Genomic DNA, 17,424 nt, shown 5'->3' with positions numbered 1-17,424 from the left:
GTTTAGGTTGGATATTAGGAAAAACTTTTTCACTACGAGGGTGGTGAAACACTGGAATGCATTACCTAGGGAGGTGGTGGCATCTCCTTCCTTACATATTTTTAAGGTCAGGCTTGACAAAGCCCTGGCTGGGATGATTTATTTGGGGATTGGTCCTGCTTTGAGCAGGGGGGTTGGACTAGACGACCTCCTGACGTCCCTTCCAACCCTGATATTCTATGACTCTATGAAGGCAACATGGCCTTAGGAGCAAGGGCAGGAGAGGTAAATTCATAGAGACCAAGGTCAGAAGGGACCATTACCATCATCTAGTCCGACCTCCTGCACAACGCAGGCCATAGAACCCCACCCACCCACTCCTGTGAAAAACCTCTCACCTATGTCTGAGCTATTGAAGTCCTCAAATTTCTGGTTTAAAGACTTCAAGGAGCAGAGAATCCTCCAGCAAGTGACCCGTTCCCCATGCTACAGAGGAAGGCAAAAAACCTCCAGGGCCTCTTCCAATCTGCCCTGGAGGAAAATTCCTTCCCAACCCCAAATATGGTGATCAGCTAAACCCTGAGCATATGGGCAAGATTCACCAGCCAGACACCCAGGAAAGAATTTTCTGTAGTAACTCAGATCCCACCCCATCTAACATCCCATCACAGGCCATTGGGTGTTGTCAGTGATTAAAGAAACTGTCCCAGTTGTTAGCTGGCAGAGTTTTTCAGATGAAAAAGAGACAGAACCCTTCCTAGGGACCACAGAGAAAATGTGTCTGAGCAGGGGGCCCAGAGGAGGAAACTGGGGAAGGAATAGTGGGGGTACAGGAATGTCTCCTCACTAGTCACTTGGGGCAGGATGCCCAGAACACTAGGAGGATGGCTGGGTCAGCATCTGTGCACCCAGGCACTCAGCCTGTGACCCAGGTTTTGAGAAGAACTGTGTCACTGACCTCCTGGAGGGGAGCAGTCATACAGCTGACTTCTCAGGGACAGAGAAAGGGGTGGCAGACAGTACCCCAATCCAGGTCCAAATTTTTCAGGATGCTATTTCTGATAAGTTTTTGGAAAGTAACTGTGTCTCTTTAAATCAAGATGCAGCTCCAATGCCTGTGATAACAGAGGAGTTGGGACCGGGAAATTGCCAGGTGGTAGTCTGCCTGAATACAAATGACCTAAATGACAGAGAAAGGGGTGTTTTCCCCCAGGCTGGTGAGACAGAGAGCAGTTATTGGAAAGCTGCTGGGAAAAACTTTTAGGAAGTTTAGGAAAAACTTTTTCACTAAGAGGGTGGTGAAACACTGGAATGCGTTACCTAGGGAGGTGGTAGAATCTCCTTCCTTAGAGGTTTTTAAGGTCAGGCTTGACAAAGCCCTGGCTGGGATGATTTAACTGGGAATTGGTCCTGCTTCGAGCAGGGGGTTGGACTAGATGACCTTCTGGGGTCCCTTCCAACCCTGATATTCTATGATTCTATGAAAAGGTGAATCTGATCAAAGGGTAAACACAGCTAGCCCAGAGAGCCCAGATCACAGCCCTCTAGGAAAAGGGGGCAAGAAAGGACTCAGTGATGGGACGGGGAGCACCGGGTAACCGCAAAAAGGGAGCTGGATTTTCTGTATATGTACAGTCCTGGGGTTGGGAGACCACTCCCCAAAGGGCCAGCCAATGTGCAGGATCCCCCTGGACCCTTATCTTGCTGGACTCTGAGATACCAAAATTCCAGAAACATGATTAAATTAAGAGCCCACATACAGGGGCACACTGGAGGGAAAGAAAAGCCAGTGACTGATTACATGGGAGAGAGTCAAAGGACACCGTGGGTAATGAACAAACTAAACTCAAACTACACTATCTGAACAGAGGGTATGGTATCATAAAGATACTTGTCAACACTCATCTGTGATAAAAAATAATTGGTATTAATGTTAAGTTTTGGGATAAGAATTTTGTTACTGATGTTAAACCTTATGGTAACACTAATTCTCAAAAAGAAAAGGAGTACTTGTGGCACCTTAGAGACTAACAAATTTATCTGAGCATAAGCTTTCGTGAGCTACAGCTCACTTCATTGGATGCATTAGCTCTGGTGGTCACCCCGATCAGCTCCTTTTCTTTTTGCAAATACAGACTAACATGGCTGCTACTCTGAAACTAGTTCTCAGTTAATACCTGTAAACAGATTTAAAGCTGATCACAGCAGATAAACCTGGTTTGCGGTGTGTGAATGGGGAAACTGAGGCATACTACCTCATGGCCTTGATGGCTGGGTGCCAAGAGAACTATAATACAAACTGCCTTCAAGCTACTCTTGCAGTAAACTAAGGGGGCAGGTGTGACGCTCTGTACCTTAGGGGAACACCCTACACCCCCATGTTCGTCCTTATAATATGATTGTGTGGTATCCAATGCAAAGTTTGACATGTTGGGTGTCTTCAGAAGGCTCATGATGCACTGAGCATTGTTGTTATAGTAATGTTATAGGGTGTAATTTCATGTATATAGTTATGAGGCTGAAAATGTGTCCTCACTGGTTTAAAACAAGCCCAGGCAAAACTGTCTAGGAACAGAGGGGCAGTTCACAGCTCATCAGGACATGTATGGGACAAACACAGCTCAGCCTCCCACAAATAAAGGGAGACTGGCCTAGGTAGCAACAAAGGATCTGTTGGACTCTCGAGTGAGTCACCCTCCTTCTCTTGGTCAGTTTGAGACTATGGTGAGGTAATGCTAACCTGACCCTGTATGTAGGGGGGAAAGCCAAGAGGGAAGAAGGAACATGATAAAAGGGAGACACATTTGTCATGCTCTTCCTCTCTCTTCCACTTCCATCTACAGACATCACCACCAAGTGACTGATGTGCTGATCAAAGGGGAAAGCCTGGCTTGTAAATCCATGGACCAAAATTGTATGCATTGTTTCAGTGTGCTGTCCAGGTCTGTGCAGATAGCTGGTTCAGCAGACATATCTTATATCCACATCCATGTCCATGTCCACACTAGAAGAAAGGGTGGGATTTTTTACAGTGTGACAGTGAACTTGAGAGAGTGATCTCACTGTACAATCCTTGTGGAGATGAAGCAAGGCACAGCTTCCCCTCAATGTTGCTGATCAGGGTGACCACAAACCCTTCCCTGCCCAAACCTCATCCCATACAATCCCTCTGAACTAGTTACACTGAGGTGAAAATGACCATGTGCCTTGTCTGCATGAGAATTTTACAGTAAACTACCTCCTAGAGTAGACAACCCCCCCAGAGACTGTCTCTTGGAGAAGGTTCCTTCCCAGTAACACCCATGTGGTGACCACAGTAATTGCCAGGTGGCAGAAGAAATGTAAATAACATATTTCACATATTTTTAGCCATCTGTGAGTAAAATTCAATGCATCTAAAACAAAGAGGAGAGTTGGCACCCTATGACCAGTGATTTCTCTACAGAGCACAGCTGAGGAATTCCTGATTTACATAGAATCCTAGAAATGTAGGGCTGGAAGAGACCTGGAGAGGTCACATAGTCCATCCCCCTTTGCTGAGACAGGACCAAGTACAACCTAGACCATCCCTGACAGGGATCTGACTTAACTGTTCTCAAAACCCTCTAATGACAGGGACTCCACAGCCTCCTTAGGTAACCTGTTCCTGTGTTTAAGTTTTTTCTAATATCTAACCTACATCTCCCTTGCTAATCTGACAGGCAGCAAAAATCAAGATTAAATACAAGTACCATAAAAGTTGCCTTAGCAACCACCTCTGAAGAGAGACCACCTCACGGAGACTCAGTGTAGCCAACTGCTCCAAAGAAATACACTGAACCTCTCTCCATGCCTGACTGGTGCTCCCACTTGCCTATCACACCTCCCTGGTCTCTTACTGGTGTGCAAGGGAACATCCCACCTCCCCGTATTGCACTTAAGCCATCCAAGTCAGCGCAACTTCCTCCCACAAAGGGTGTTTAAATGTGCATCCCCTGGTTGCTGATTGGCTAATTCAAAGAACAACTGGTGCTGTGATTGGAAGCCAGACCAGGAGCTCCCCTCCTTGCTAGGCTGTGCCACTGGGGTGAGAGTCCTGGATCCCTTGCCATATCCTCAGAAACATCCCAGCCCCTGTGCAGGGGGTGGAAGTAGGTTGTATGTACCAGCCCCTATACCCACTGCCAACAGCCACCGCTCTCTCCACTCTGCCTTCAGAGCTGGGGGACCGGAGAGCGGTGGCTGCTTTGACCTTTGTGCTAGGAGGGGTGGCTATGGGGGTCTCAGGCAAACTGTGGGGTGGCTACATCCCCTAGTGCTGCCCTTGTGTATGTTGTTTCAGTGTGCTGTCCAGCTCTGCGCAGATAGCTGGTTCAGCAGACATTGACAGCACTAAGTGTTGAAGGCTGTAACGTGGTTGACTTTGTAATGCTGCTCCGGCTGCCTGGTGCTTCTGCCCCTGGTTATTATTAACAGCAGATCAGGCAGGCTGCTCATTCAGCAGCCTTCAGTGTTACTCATCAAAAAGACCCCATCCCGGTTCAGTGACAAAGGCAATGGGCCAGGTTTGTTGCCCCCTACACACAGTCCCAGCGCCCTGGCTCCATGGTTACAGGCACACCGACACACGAGTGCCTAGCAGCCAGGAACGGCTCAGTCAGTGGCAGGACTTTCCACTGCCCCCTCGGCTGAACAGGGAATTAAGGCAAAGTACCCCGACATTTATAGACTGAAACAAACAAAAAATCCCCATCAATTGTTTTTGGTAAACCCTTATCGTGTACTAGATTGGGTTCTATCTATACTACCTAGAGTATATGTATGTAAATCCCTAGTGCCTAGTACATTAGCATCAACTTTGATGAGTTCATGTACTGGGCAGTGAACTTGTGAGCTTGTATTTGCTTTGATACATGGCCTGACTTTGGTTTACACCTCTGGCTCAGGACTCAGATCTCACACCAGGCCAGTGCCCCAGGCTCTCTCTCTTTATTACACCCCCACCCAGAGGCGCTGACTTTCTACCACCCCCTGCCCTGCCCCCATTCTACCCCTTCTGCAAGGCCCCACCCTGCCCTGCCTCTTCCCATCCTCTCTCTACCATGCCACACCTCTTCCTATCCCCATTTCACCCCCTCCCCTGAGCGCACCCTGCTTTCACTCCGCCCCCTCCACCCAGTGCCTCCTGCATGCAGCGGAACAGCTGGTCGCGGTGGGTGGGAGGCACTGGGGGGGAAAGGGGGAGGTGCTGATCAGTGGAGTCACTTACAGGTGCTGGGGAGAGGGGGAGGAGCTGATCGGGAGCGGGGGACTGCAAGTAGGAGCTGAGTATTCACCATTTTTTTCCTATGGGTTCTTTAGCCCTGAAGCACCCACAGAATCAGTGCCTATGCCCCCAGCTGTGGGAATTACTCAGGGTAGCAGTTCTCCTCCCAAACTGAGGGAATCTTACATTATTCAGTAATTAGAGACAGAAGAAATCCGTGACTGTTGAGGAGAGTTTATAGCAGTATTTGATAATTAAGAGAAAATGAGGACAAACCTGAGAAGATTTATACAAATTGGCTACGCAGGCAGGGGGAAAGCGAAATCTGAAAGGTTTCATATCAAGTGGGTATTTAAAGGAAAAACACAATCTTTATGCAGAGATAATATTAGTAACCCATCTACAGAGAGAAAGGGATCAGCCCCTGAGGGGGATGCAGTAAAATTCAGTAAGTGAAGAAAGCGGGAAATCTGTGCAGCAATATTTGATGATTGGAAAGTAAAGCAGAAAGATTAGAGGGTAGAATATCTGCAAATTAAATAATTATATGGTAGAGCAGGAAAACTGAGGGGATTTATAACAACTTTACCCTCAAAACATTACAGTAAAAGCATGTTCTTAAGGGTGCAAAGTTGAGAACGCTCAGTTAGGCATTGACAGAATGAAGGATGTCTAGGCCCTGTTAATTCAGCCTCCTTGTGTCTGTGCCTTGCTATATAATCTTTAGTGACACAGGATCACACACTGCAGCACTCATTAACACAAGACCTGCCTCTTTCAGAGTAAGTCGAAGCTGGGGTGGGGGGAACAACAACAAAAACTCAGCCTCAAACCAAAACAAATACCACTGCAGCCAGTCTCAGACCCTGGGAGCTGCTGACTCAGGGTCCTGCAGGGGCTCAGGCTTCAGGGCTAAAACTAGCAGTGTAGAGGCTGGGGCTGGAGCCTGAGGTTTGAGATCCTGAGGATCTCCCTTACCAGGATTTGAAGCCCAGGCTACAGCCCAAAATCAAACATCGACATTGCTATTTTAGCCTCAAAGCCAAGTCAAATGACAGTCAAAATTCAGTCATTTTGCTGAAGGAATTGGCGGCTGTGATTGCAGAGCCATTGGCCATTATCTTTGAAAACTCGTGGCGAACCGGGGAAGTCCCGGATGACTGGAAAAAGGCTAATGTAGTGCCAATCTTTAAAAAAGGGAAGAAGGAGGATCCTGGGAACTACAGGCCAGTCAGCCTCACCTCAGTTCCTGGAAAAATCATGGAGCAGGTCCTCAAAGAATCAATCCTGAAGCACTTGCATGAGAGGAAAGTGATCAGGAACAGCCAGCATGGATTCACCAAGGGAAGGTCATGCCTGACTAATCTAATTGCCTTTTATGATGAGATTACTGGTTCTGTGGATGAAGGGAAAGCAGTGGATGTATTGTTTCTTGACTTTAGCAAAGCTTTTGACACGGTCTCCCACAGTATTCTTGTCAGCAAGTTAAAGAAGTATGGGCTGGATGAATGCACTATAAGGTGGATAGAAAGCTGGCTAGATTGTCGGGCTCAACGGGTAGTGATCAATGGCTCCATGTCTAGTTGGCAGCCGGTATCAAGTGGAGTGCCCCAAGGGTCGGTCCTGGGGCCGGTTTTGTTCAATATCTTCATAAATGATCTGGAGGATGGTGTGGATTGCACTCTCAGCAAATTTGCGGATGATACTAAACTGGGAGGAGTGGTAGATACGCTGGAGGGGAGGGATAGGATACAGAAGGACCTAGACAAATTGGAGGATTGGGCCAAAAGAAATCTGATGAGGTTCAATAAGGATAAGTGCAGGGTCCTGCACTTAGGATGGAAGAACCCAATGCACAGCTACAGACTAGGGACCGAATGGCTAGGCAGCAGTTCTGCGGAAAAGGCCCTAGGGGTGACAGTGGACGAGAAGCTGGATATGAGTCAGCAGTGTGCCCTTGTTGCCAAGAAGGCCAATGGCATTTTGGGATGTATAAGTAGGGGCATAGCGAGCAGATTGAGGGATGTGATCGTTCCCCTCTATTCGACATTGGTGAGGCCTCATCTGGAGTACTGTGTCCAGTTTTGGGCCCCACACTACAAGAAGGATGTGGATAAATTGGAGAGAGTCCAGCGAAGGGCAACAAAAATGATTAGGGGTCTGGAACACATGACTTATGAGGAGAGGCTGAGGGAGCTGGGATTGTTTAGCCTGCAGAAGAGAAGAACGAGGGGGGATTTGATAGCTGCTTTCAACTACCTGAAAGGGGGTTCCAAAGAGGATGGCTCTAGACTGTTCTTAATGGTAGCAGATGACAGAACGAGGAGTAATGGTCTAAAGTTGCAGTGGGGGAGGTTTAGATTGGATATTAGGAAAAGCTTTTTCACTAAGAGGGTGGTGAAACACTGGAATGAGTTACCTAGGGAGGTGGTAGAATCTCCTTCCTTAGAGGTTTTTAAGGTCAGGCTTGACAAAGCCCTGGCTGGGATGATTTAACTGGGAATTGGTCCTGCTTCGAGCAGGGGGTTGGACTAGATGACCTTCTGGGGTCCCTTCCAACCCTGATATTCTATGATTCTATGATTCATTTGTAAATGGAAAGGGTTTTTTTAGGCGGATGGGGTGGGGTGGGTGTCTTTCTTTCTCTTTCTTTCAGTATAATTATGCTAAAACTTTTGTAAGTAATACAACTAAGGTCTGGTCTACATTATGAGGTTAGGTTGAATTTAGCAGCGTTAGGTCGATTTTATAAGCAATGCGGCTACACAACCAACCCCGCTCCGCCGACCTAAAAGGCTCTTAAAATCGACTGCTGTACTCCTCCCCAACGAGGGGATTAGTGCTAAAATCAACCTTCCTGGGTCGAATTTGGGGTAGTGCAGACACAGCGCTGTGCAATTCGATGGTATTGGCCTCTGGGAGCTATCCCAGAGTGCTCCAATGTAACTGCACTGGACAGCGCTTTCAACTCCCATGCACTAGCCAGGTTCACAAGAAAAGCCCCGGGAACTTTTGAATTTGATATCCTGTTCAGTCAGCGTGGCGAGCTCAGCAGCACAGCTGACTATGCAGTCCCAGAATCGCAAACGAGCTCCAGCACGGAGCGAACAGGAGACACTGGATCTGATTGCTGTGCAGGGAGAAGAATCTGTGCAGGCAGAACTACGAACCAGCAGAAGAAATGCTGAGAGATATGCCAAAATCGCAGAGGGCATGGTGGAGAGAGGCTACACCAGGGACACACAGCACTGCTGCATGAAAGTTAAGGAGCTCAGGCAAGCCTACCAAAAGACAAAGGAGGCAAACAGTTGCTCTGGATCAGAGCCCCATACATGCCGCTTCTACGATCAGCTGCATGCCACAGGCGCCAACTTTCCCAGCGCTGGTGGGTGCTTGCACCCCCACCCCCCCGGCCTTGCCCCAACTCCACCCCTGCCCCCACCCCTGCCCTGCCCCCTTCCAACCCCTTCCCCAAAGTCCCCGCCCTAACTCCGCTCCCTCCATGCCCCTATTGGACCCCTCCCCAAATTCCTGCCTCCTCCCCTGAGTGTGCCATGTTCCTCCTCCTCCACCCTCCCTCCCTCCCAGCACTTGCCGCCACGAAACAGCTGTTTCATGGTGCAAGTGCTGGGAGCCAGGGGGAGAAGCAGGACATGGTGGCGCACTCAGGGGAGGAGGCAGAGGTGGAGCGGAGGCAGAGGTGAGCTGGGGCAGGGGGGCAGGACGGGGAGCTGCCGGTGGGTGGAGAGCACCTACCAATTTTTCCCCGTGGGTGCTCCGGCCCTGGAGCACCCACGGAGTCAGCACCTTTGCTGCATGCCATTCTAGGGGGGGACCCTACCACTACCCCACCATTGTCCGAGGACACCTGCAAGGGGGGAGTCTCACGCAACACGGAGGAGGATTTTGTGGATGAGGAAGAGGAGGAGGAGAATGTGCAGCAGGCAAGTGGAGAATCTGTTCTCCCCGGCAGCCAAGACCTTTCCATCACCCTGGAGCCAATACCCCCCAAGGCAGGTTCCTGGACCCTGAAGGCAGAGAAGGCACCTTGGTGAGTGGACATTTGTAACTACACAACAGGGGTTAAAAGCAATTGTGTTTAACGTTTGATTTGCCCTGAAGAATTTGGATGCATTCACGGCCAGCACAGCAATGGGAAAAATCTATTAACGTATCTGGGGATGGAGCCGGAATCCTCCATGAAGCTCTCCTGGAGGTACTCTGAAAGCCTTTGCAGAAGGTTTCTGGGGAGGGCTGCCTTATTTTGTCCTCTACGGTAGGACACTTTACCTTGCCAAGCCAGTAGCAAGTAGTCTGGAATCACTGTAGCACAAAGCATGGCAGCAAATGGTCCTGGGTTTTGGTTGCATTCATGCAACATTCAGTCTTTATCTTTCTGTGTCAGCCTCAGGAGAGAGATATCATTCATGGTCACCTGGTTGAAATAGGGGAATTTTTGTAAGGGAACAGTAAAAGGACCCCGTTCATGCTGGGCTGTTTGCGCTTGGCTAAAAGCGATCATCCTGGAGAATAGCCATGTGGTGGTGGGAGGGGTGTGCTGCACATCCACCCCAAAACCGCAGCCCCTCCTTTTAAACGGTAAACTCAACCGGCATTGCTTGCTATGGGAAAGGAGGGCGCTGCAGTTTGAAACCATTCCCACATGTTACGAAGGCAGAAGAAGCCAATCCCACATACCTTTTGGCTTACCATGGCTGCCTGGAAACTGAACTCTGTTTCCCAGTCATGTGTGATGTATCACCACACCAGCAGGCGCTCAATATAAAAGGCAAAATGCGACCTTGTACCTAAAACACATGTGCTGTTTGCTGTGAATCGCTCGATTCACTGTGAAAGAGTCTCCCTTTTGTTCTCAGAAATGTATCTTCTTAAATTTTACTCTCCCTTTTTATCCCTCCTGTAGGTGCAAATGTTTCTATGTTCCCCGTATCAACTCCGTCCCTGAGGTTATTGCAGATTAGAAGGCAAAAAAACCTGCACTTGCGATGACATGTTTTCTGAGCTCATGCAGTCCTCCCACACTGATAGGGCACAGCTAAATGCATGGAGGCATTCGGTGGCAGAGGCCAAGAAAGCATACAGTGAGTGTGATCAGAACACACAGGAGGAGATCCTGAGGCTAATGGGAGAACAAATGGACATGATCAGGCATCTGGTGGAGCTGCAGGAAAAGCAACTAGAGCACAGACCCCCGCTGCATCCATTGTATAACTGCCTGCCCTCCTCCCCAAGTTCCACAGAAGTCACTCTTTAGAAAGCAATTTTATACAGTTGATTGTGTATTTCCCCACTAAGCACAGTAGGTCGGTGGAGAGCGTCCTCAATACCATGGCTAGCATTGACTCATGGAGTGATGTACTGTGCCCATTGGAATTCTGGGTTAAGTTCCCAATGCCTGATGGGGCAAAAACATTGTCGCAGGTGGTTTTGGGTACATGTTATCAGTCTTCCCTCCCTCCTTCCTTCCCTCCCTCCCCGAAAGCAATGGCAAACAATCCCCAAAGCCAAGGCCTGACCCTGCCCATGCTGCACCCTCTTCTCTAATCCAGCAGCAGCTCAGCTCCCAGCCGGTGACCCGGGGCTGGGGCTGGTGCTGAGGCTGGCTAGCAACCCAGCTCTGGGGTCAGTGGGCCGACCGGTGCTGCAGTCAGCAGGTGACCTGGCACTGGGACTGGGCCAGCCAGTGACTCGGTCAGTACTGGGGCCGGCACTGGGGCTAGCCAGCAATCTGATGCTGAGGCCAGTGGGCAGCCCAGTGCTGGGGCCAGTGCTGGGGCCGGCGGGCAGGCAGGCACTGAGGCTGGCCGGCAGGTGAGCTGGCTTTGAGGCTGGCCGGTGGCCTAGGGCCGTTCATCTGGGACTCCTTCAGCCGTGGGGGGGAGGGCTCGGGGCTCCGGTGTCCGGTGGAGGCTAGTGGGAATATTGGGGAGGCTCGGGGCTGGGGGTTGCATTGGGAGGGTTGGGGGCTCTAGCGGGTGTAGGGGGGCTCAGGTGCAAGGGGTTGGGCTGTGTGGCTAGTCTCCCCAAAGGGGGGGCTCACACATCACCCACTGGGGGGGCTGAACTGAGGGGGGCTGGGTGGGGACAGAACTGATGAGGGACTGAGGGACGGGATTAATTGCTGAGCGGAGGTGGGCAGATATGCGGCTGAGAGCTCCTGTAACAAGTGCCAGGATCACCCTACCCAGTACACAGGAGAGTGAGTGACACCGGTGACAGGCAGGGGGAGTTCAAACACCACAAGACTGGCCTACAAACACACCATAATCTTTTATTAAAATATCATAATTTGGGGGCCAATCTCATGATTTTTTGGGATTGGGCTCAGGATTTTTGCTCTCCCAAAGTTGGCAATACTGCATTGATGGGCAAAGGTAGAGGCCGCAGAGTGTGACAGACATGCCCTGTATCCATCACAACTTTCTGCCCCTGGACGAGGAGACAGCGAAAGGCAGAGAGGAAGGGAAATAGAAGAGGCAGCAAATTGTGCTGGGAATGTCCCCATCCATCAGAATTTACCAGCTCTGGACCGAAGGATGGAGGAAGGCAGAGGTGGGAAAACTATGATAGACGAACCCCATCCATCACAGTCTGTTACCCCTAGACCAGAAAGTGGGGAAAGGTGAGAGGTACCAAACTGTGGTGGGAATGCCTCCATCCATCACAATTTACTGCCCTGGGACTGTAGGATCGGGAAAGGCAGAGGCAGCAAATTGTGACAGGGCAGCAAAGGAGAGGATACGCAGATGTTAATAACTGCTACCGGTGGCAGATTGTGCAGGCAAGTTACACTGGTAGGGTAAGGAGCAGCAGGTAGCCCTGTGGGGGAAGGGGGGAGAACTGGAGTTTTTCCCCCTACAGCCCAGTGGTGGGTTAATTTGACCTGGTGGCATAGCACTGACAACTACATGACCTGAACGAGGGGAGCAGACCTTGCAGCTCAGCCCTGAGCTAGCAGACAGTGAACATGCTGTGGAGAAAAGACACCACATCTTACAAATTGCTCCCTGGATCAATCTCTTACCAGAGTGAATCCCACCACAGTCAGTGTCACCGGGAAACATGTCCCCCGCAGCTTCTGTGGACGAGGACCTGTCACCCCCATGTCTCGGTTAATACTGGGAACTCTCGGGAAAACCCCCAAGTGAAGTCTCTACAGACGTGCAATCTGGATGTCCCCTTTCTGTCCTCCCATTGACAGGCTGCCCTCTATGCCTGATGCCTCCTTAATGCTGAGAGGAGCTGCCTGCTCCTAGGGAATGTGGATCCTCTCCAAGGATCTGGGGCAGGGCGGCTGCTGTGAAATCCTTTTTATTTACTTGATTAATTTTCATAAAGAAAGAAACAATAAACACACAAAAAGAAATAACTGAGAGTTTGACTGTTACCGAAACCACACGTCTCACAGAATAGCCAGTAACCTTATCCACTCACACAACTTTACGACTTTGCAAAGCTGCCAAACCAGAGTACGCAAACTCAGACACTATCACACAGACAGAACATGCTCTGTGTGTGTGTGTGTGACGATACAATAAATAATAACAGTAACAGACAGACACACAGAGGTCAGACCGGTTTACTCGGTCTCGCTAGGACCCCGGAGGCGCCGAGAGGAGCAATTCCCGGGATCACGCAGCCTGGCAGCAGGAAGCGAATTGCAGTCGCTGCAGTGACTCTGTTACGGTGCAACCCACCTTCCTTGCAGGACCCCGGGGCCTGGGTTGCTGGGCTGGCTGCGAGCCCCTGCACTGGGTAGAGGAAAGCTGGCTGCCAGCTCCCATGGTTTGCAGTGAGTGGGAGGGATTGTGGGTGGGACAGAGACAGGTGGGGAACCAGAGGGGGCTGGGAGCTGGAAGGGGGCTGAGGAGGGACAGTGGCCTCTGAGAGCCAGAGGGCACTGAGGGGGGGGGGACAGGGATGCAGGGCGCAGGATGGGGCCATGGGGATGTGGGGCCCCCGAAGGGAGGCTGAGGGAATACACAGGAATCGAGGGGCAGGGGGAGAATTCTGGAGCTCAGGGGAACAGAGCTGGACTCTGCAGAGAAGGACCTAGGGGTGACAGTGGACGAGAAGCTGGATATGAGTCAGCAGTGTGCCCTTGTTGCCAAGAAGGCCAATGGCATTTTGGGATGTATAAGTAGGGGCATAGCGAGCAGATCGAGGGACGTGATCGTCCCCCTCTATTCGACATTGGTGAGGCCTCATCTGGAGTCCTGTGTCCAGTTTTGGGCCCCACACTACAAGAAGAATGTGGATAAATTGGAAAGAGTCCAGTGAAGGGCAACAAAAATGATTAGGGGTCTGGAACACATGACTTATGAGGAGAGGCTGAAGGAACTGGGATTGTTTAGTCTGCAGAAGAGAAGAATGAGGGGGGATTTGATAGCTGCTTTCAACTACCTGAGAGGTAGTTCCAGAGAGGATGGTTCTAGACTATTCTCAGTGGTGGAAGAGGACAGGACAAGGAGTAATGGTCTCAAGTTGCAGTGGGGGAGGTTTAGATTGGATATTAGGAAAAACTTTTTCACTAGGAGGGTGGTGAAACACTGGAATGCGTTGCCTAGGGAGGTGGTGGAATCTCCTTCCTTAGAAGTTTTTAAGGTCAGGCTTGACAAAGCCCTGGCTGGGATGATTTAATTGGGGATGGGTCCTGCTTTTGAGCAGGGGGTTGGACTAGATGACCTCCTGAGGTCCCTTCCAACCCTGATATTCTATGATTCTATGACTAGAGGGAAATGGGAGTGGGGGGATTAAGGGGGGGCTGTGGGGAGGCTGGAGGGAGACAGGCTGGGGAAGGGAGAGCCAGAAGGTCGGGGGAAGGGAGCAGGGTGGTGAGAGATACAGTGGCAGCTCCCCCAGCCCATGCTACTGTTCTCTGTTGTTGACCTTTTCCTGTATCCCCTAAGCAATCTGCTTGTAGATGTCGACTTTTTGACTGTTGGATCAGAGCTGTACCTGCACAGCCTTTCTTCCCACAGGACCAGGAGATCCAATATCTCCTGTCTGCTCCAGAAAGGAGCAGGTTTGAGTGTATAGCCAGCAAGGTCATGTGGGCAATTGCACACAACAATGGAGAGCTGCTAGGTGCACTCGCCCAGCTAGACAATCAGGAAAAGACATTTCAAAAATTCATGGTTTCAGAGTAGCAGCTGTGTTAGTCTGTATTCGCAAAAAGAAAAGGAGGACTTGTGGCACCTTAGAGACTAACCAATTTATTTGAGCATAAGCTTTCATGAGCTACAGCTCACTTCATCGGATGCATACTGTGGAAAGTGTAGAAGATCTTTTTATATACACGCAAAGCATGAAAAAATACCTCCTCCCACCCCACTCTCCTGCTGGTAATAGCTTATCTAAAGTGATCACTCTCCTTACAATGTGTATGATGATCAAGTTGGGCCATCTCCAGCACAAATCCAGGTTTTCTCATCCCCCCCCCACACACACAAACGGAGATCGGCTGGGGAAGGGAGAGCCAGAAGGTCGGGGGAAGGGAGCGGGGTGGTGAGAGATACGGGTTGGGGGGGGTGAGAAATGGCCCAGCTTGATCATCATACACATTGTAAGGAGAGTGATCACTTTAGATAAGCTATTACCAGCAGGAGAGTGGGGTGGGAGGGGGTATTTTTTCATGCTTTGTGTGTATATAAAAAGATCTTCTACCCTTTCCACAGTATGCATCCGATGAAGTGAGCTGTAGCTCACGAAAGCTTATCCTCAAATAAATTGGTTAGTCTCTAAGGTGCCACAAGTACTCCTTTTCTTTTTTCAAAAATTCATGTGGGTCTTTAGAGGGGGGTGGGCTTCTGGTCCCTGTGACCCCTGGGAAATGGTGTTCACAATTGTGACCAGAGCGGTCAGTGTCATGCATTGAGTCAGTTGGAGCATAGGCGCTGACTCTGTGGGTGCTCGGGGCTGGAACACCCATGGAGAAAAATTAGTGGGTGCTAATTACTTGGCTAATGGGCTAATTAGCTGGCGTCCCTGCTAATCAACTCCTCCCCTCCCAGCGCCTCCCTCCTGCTGTGAACAGCTGTTTTGCGGGAGGGACTGGGAGGGAGAGGAGTAGGGATGGGGTGTGCTCTGGGGAGGGAAGAGGCGGGGCAGGGGCTTGGGGAAAGGGGTGGCTTGGGGGCAGAGCAGGGATGAGAAGAGACCAATGGTTCCTCTAATTTTTGACAGGCCGTGTGTGCAAAAAAAGAGCTAGAATGCAGGGATGATTTGCTCAGCAGTGAAGGAAGCTTTGGTGAAAGTGAAGATCGGGACCTTCTTATCAGCACTGTAAAATGTTACCTTCCCCTGTTCATAGTCCAGAGAGACCCAGAACTTCCTGGGCCTTGCAGTCAAGGGCAGGGAAGGTCACAAAGGAGGTGAGAGCCCAATATTGACCCTGACATTGTTGCACAGCCCAGATCCCCCCCCTTCCAGTTTAAAGGTGAATTCCCCCCCCTCTTTCTCCTCACAGACTTGCTGGCAGCCCCAGGGGTCCACCAACATTCACAACCCTGATTGCCACCTCCCGGGGATGTGTCCCTGAAATGAACTCCTCATAGCCCAGCAGGTAGGGAACAGGATCAGATATCTCAGGACTGTCAGGCAGATTGTGCCCTGCATGTTCCCATCTCACACTTTTGTGATTTGCAGAAATGATGAGGTGGAGATTTGCTGTGTCTGGATCCAGAATCACATTCACTGGGGAGACAGAAAATCAGAGCATTAGAGGCAGAGCTCAGCTCTGGGGAGGCAGGGACCATTTCTCACACTCCCCAGCAGCACCATTCTGGCTGGGATAGCCCCTGATTTTCTACCTCTATGTCCCAGGCAGCAGCCTCTCTGCTGAGACTGACTGGGAATTTAATTGCAGGTCCCTCCTCCTGGGCAGAAGGGGTGCTGTTGTAGCTGGGCTGGATCAAGACCTGACAGGGTATGGACATTAGTGAAAAATAAGCAGAGAGGATCTGCTATTCCATAGACTTTCAATCTGGGGATTCACTAACATATGCCCACCCTTTCCTTCACGTGTTGGTAAATGGCAAGGGGGTCTTGGCTAGCACTTCTTTGCTGTGTGTGAATTTTTGCACAAATGCCGAAAATCCTGTCACAGCCAGCATTGCTATGAGGCAAAACTAAGGGGTATACTTCCAGCAAAGTTAATCTGTTTCTGCCACAGGACTGATGCCAGCTCAGTCTGAATAAGGGATGCTAATGACAGGAAAGAGTGCAATGTTCACTGTACTTCAGCACGATCATTAATAGGGTAAATCTGTGTTTCTATGTTATTATTTAGCAAAATAAAATAAAGGAACTTATATTGTGTGTGTATTCAGTGTATTAGCAAGTTAACACTACAAATGTCCCTGAAATTAAATAGAAAATGTTGGTCTGTGTGCCTAGCACAATGGATGTCCCATTTTTGGTTGATCCTTAAACACTACCATAATAAACATAATTCATATCTAAAGTTTCCTAAACAAAAGTTCTGCCTCATATTATATGCAAAGCTCCAGGAGTCTGGTGGAGGATGGCCACAGGAATAAGGATTTTGGACCTTAACTGCATTTCCTTGCATTATACTGTTTAACTGTTTGATAAAACTACATCATCCTATATCTCTATAAGCAATGGACAAATATTCACAACATTCCCAATTTATTTACCATGAACTTAATAGCAGTGTCACTCCTTAGACAGAAAATATTCCATTCCTCATCAGTGTTCCTCTAGCCAATGGTTTGCAACCAGGCGTACACATACCCCTGGGGGTACACAGAGGTCTTCTGGGGGAACATCAACTCATCTAGATATTTGCCTAGTTTTACAACAGGCTGCATAAAAAGAACTAGTACAGTCAGTACAAACTAAAATTTCATACAACTATGACTTGTTTATAATGTACTAAATACTATGCACTGAAATGTAAGTACAATATTTATATTCCAACTGATTTATTTTAAATTATATGGTAAAAATGAGAAAGGAAGCAATTTTTCAGTAACAGTGAGACTGTGACACTTTTGTATTTTTATGTCTGATTTTGCAGGGAAGTAGTTTTTAAGTGAGGTGAAACTTGGGGTACTTAAGACAAATCAGACTCCTGAAAGAGGTACAGTAGTCTGCAAAGGTTGAGAGCCACTGCCTTGGGCTATCTCTTGAACAATGGACTCCTTCCAGCAAAG

General features: G+C 49.4%; 1 protein-coding gene and 1 long non-coding RNA gene across 2 annotated transcripts in view; both read left to right on the top strand.

Annotated features, from left to right (window-relative positions):
- Positions 1-17,424, top strand: part of LOC311530265 (uncharacterized protein) — a gene marked incomplete at its 3' end in the record, with an annotated part of 506,005 nt that overhangs the window by 105,336 nt on the left and 383,245 nt on the right. The gene's annotated exons all lie outside the window — the stretch shown is intronic.
- On the top strand, positions 12,912-17,392 carry LOC311531292. Its single transcript, XR_014714186.1, has 3 exons — positions 12,912-13,037; positions 15,431-15,618; positions 17,289-17,392. It is a non-coding gene; the product is annotated as an uncharacterized lncRNA (long non-coding RNA).

This window comes from Lepidochelys olivacea (assembly GCF_965140295.1).
Source record: "Lepidochelys olivacea isolate rLepOli2 genome assembly, chromosome: 14".
Classification (NCBI taxonomy): Eukaryota; Metazoa; Chordata; order Testudines; family Cheloniidae; genus Lepidochelys; species Lepidochelys olivacea.
The sequence above is the reverse complement of the archived record's forward strand: the minus strand, read 5'-3'. Positions and strand labels throughout refer to the sequence as shown.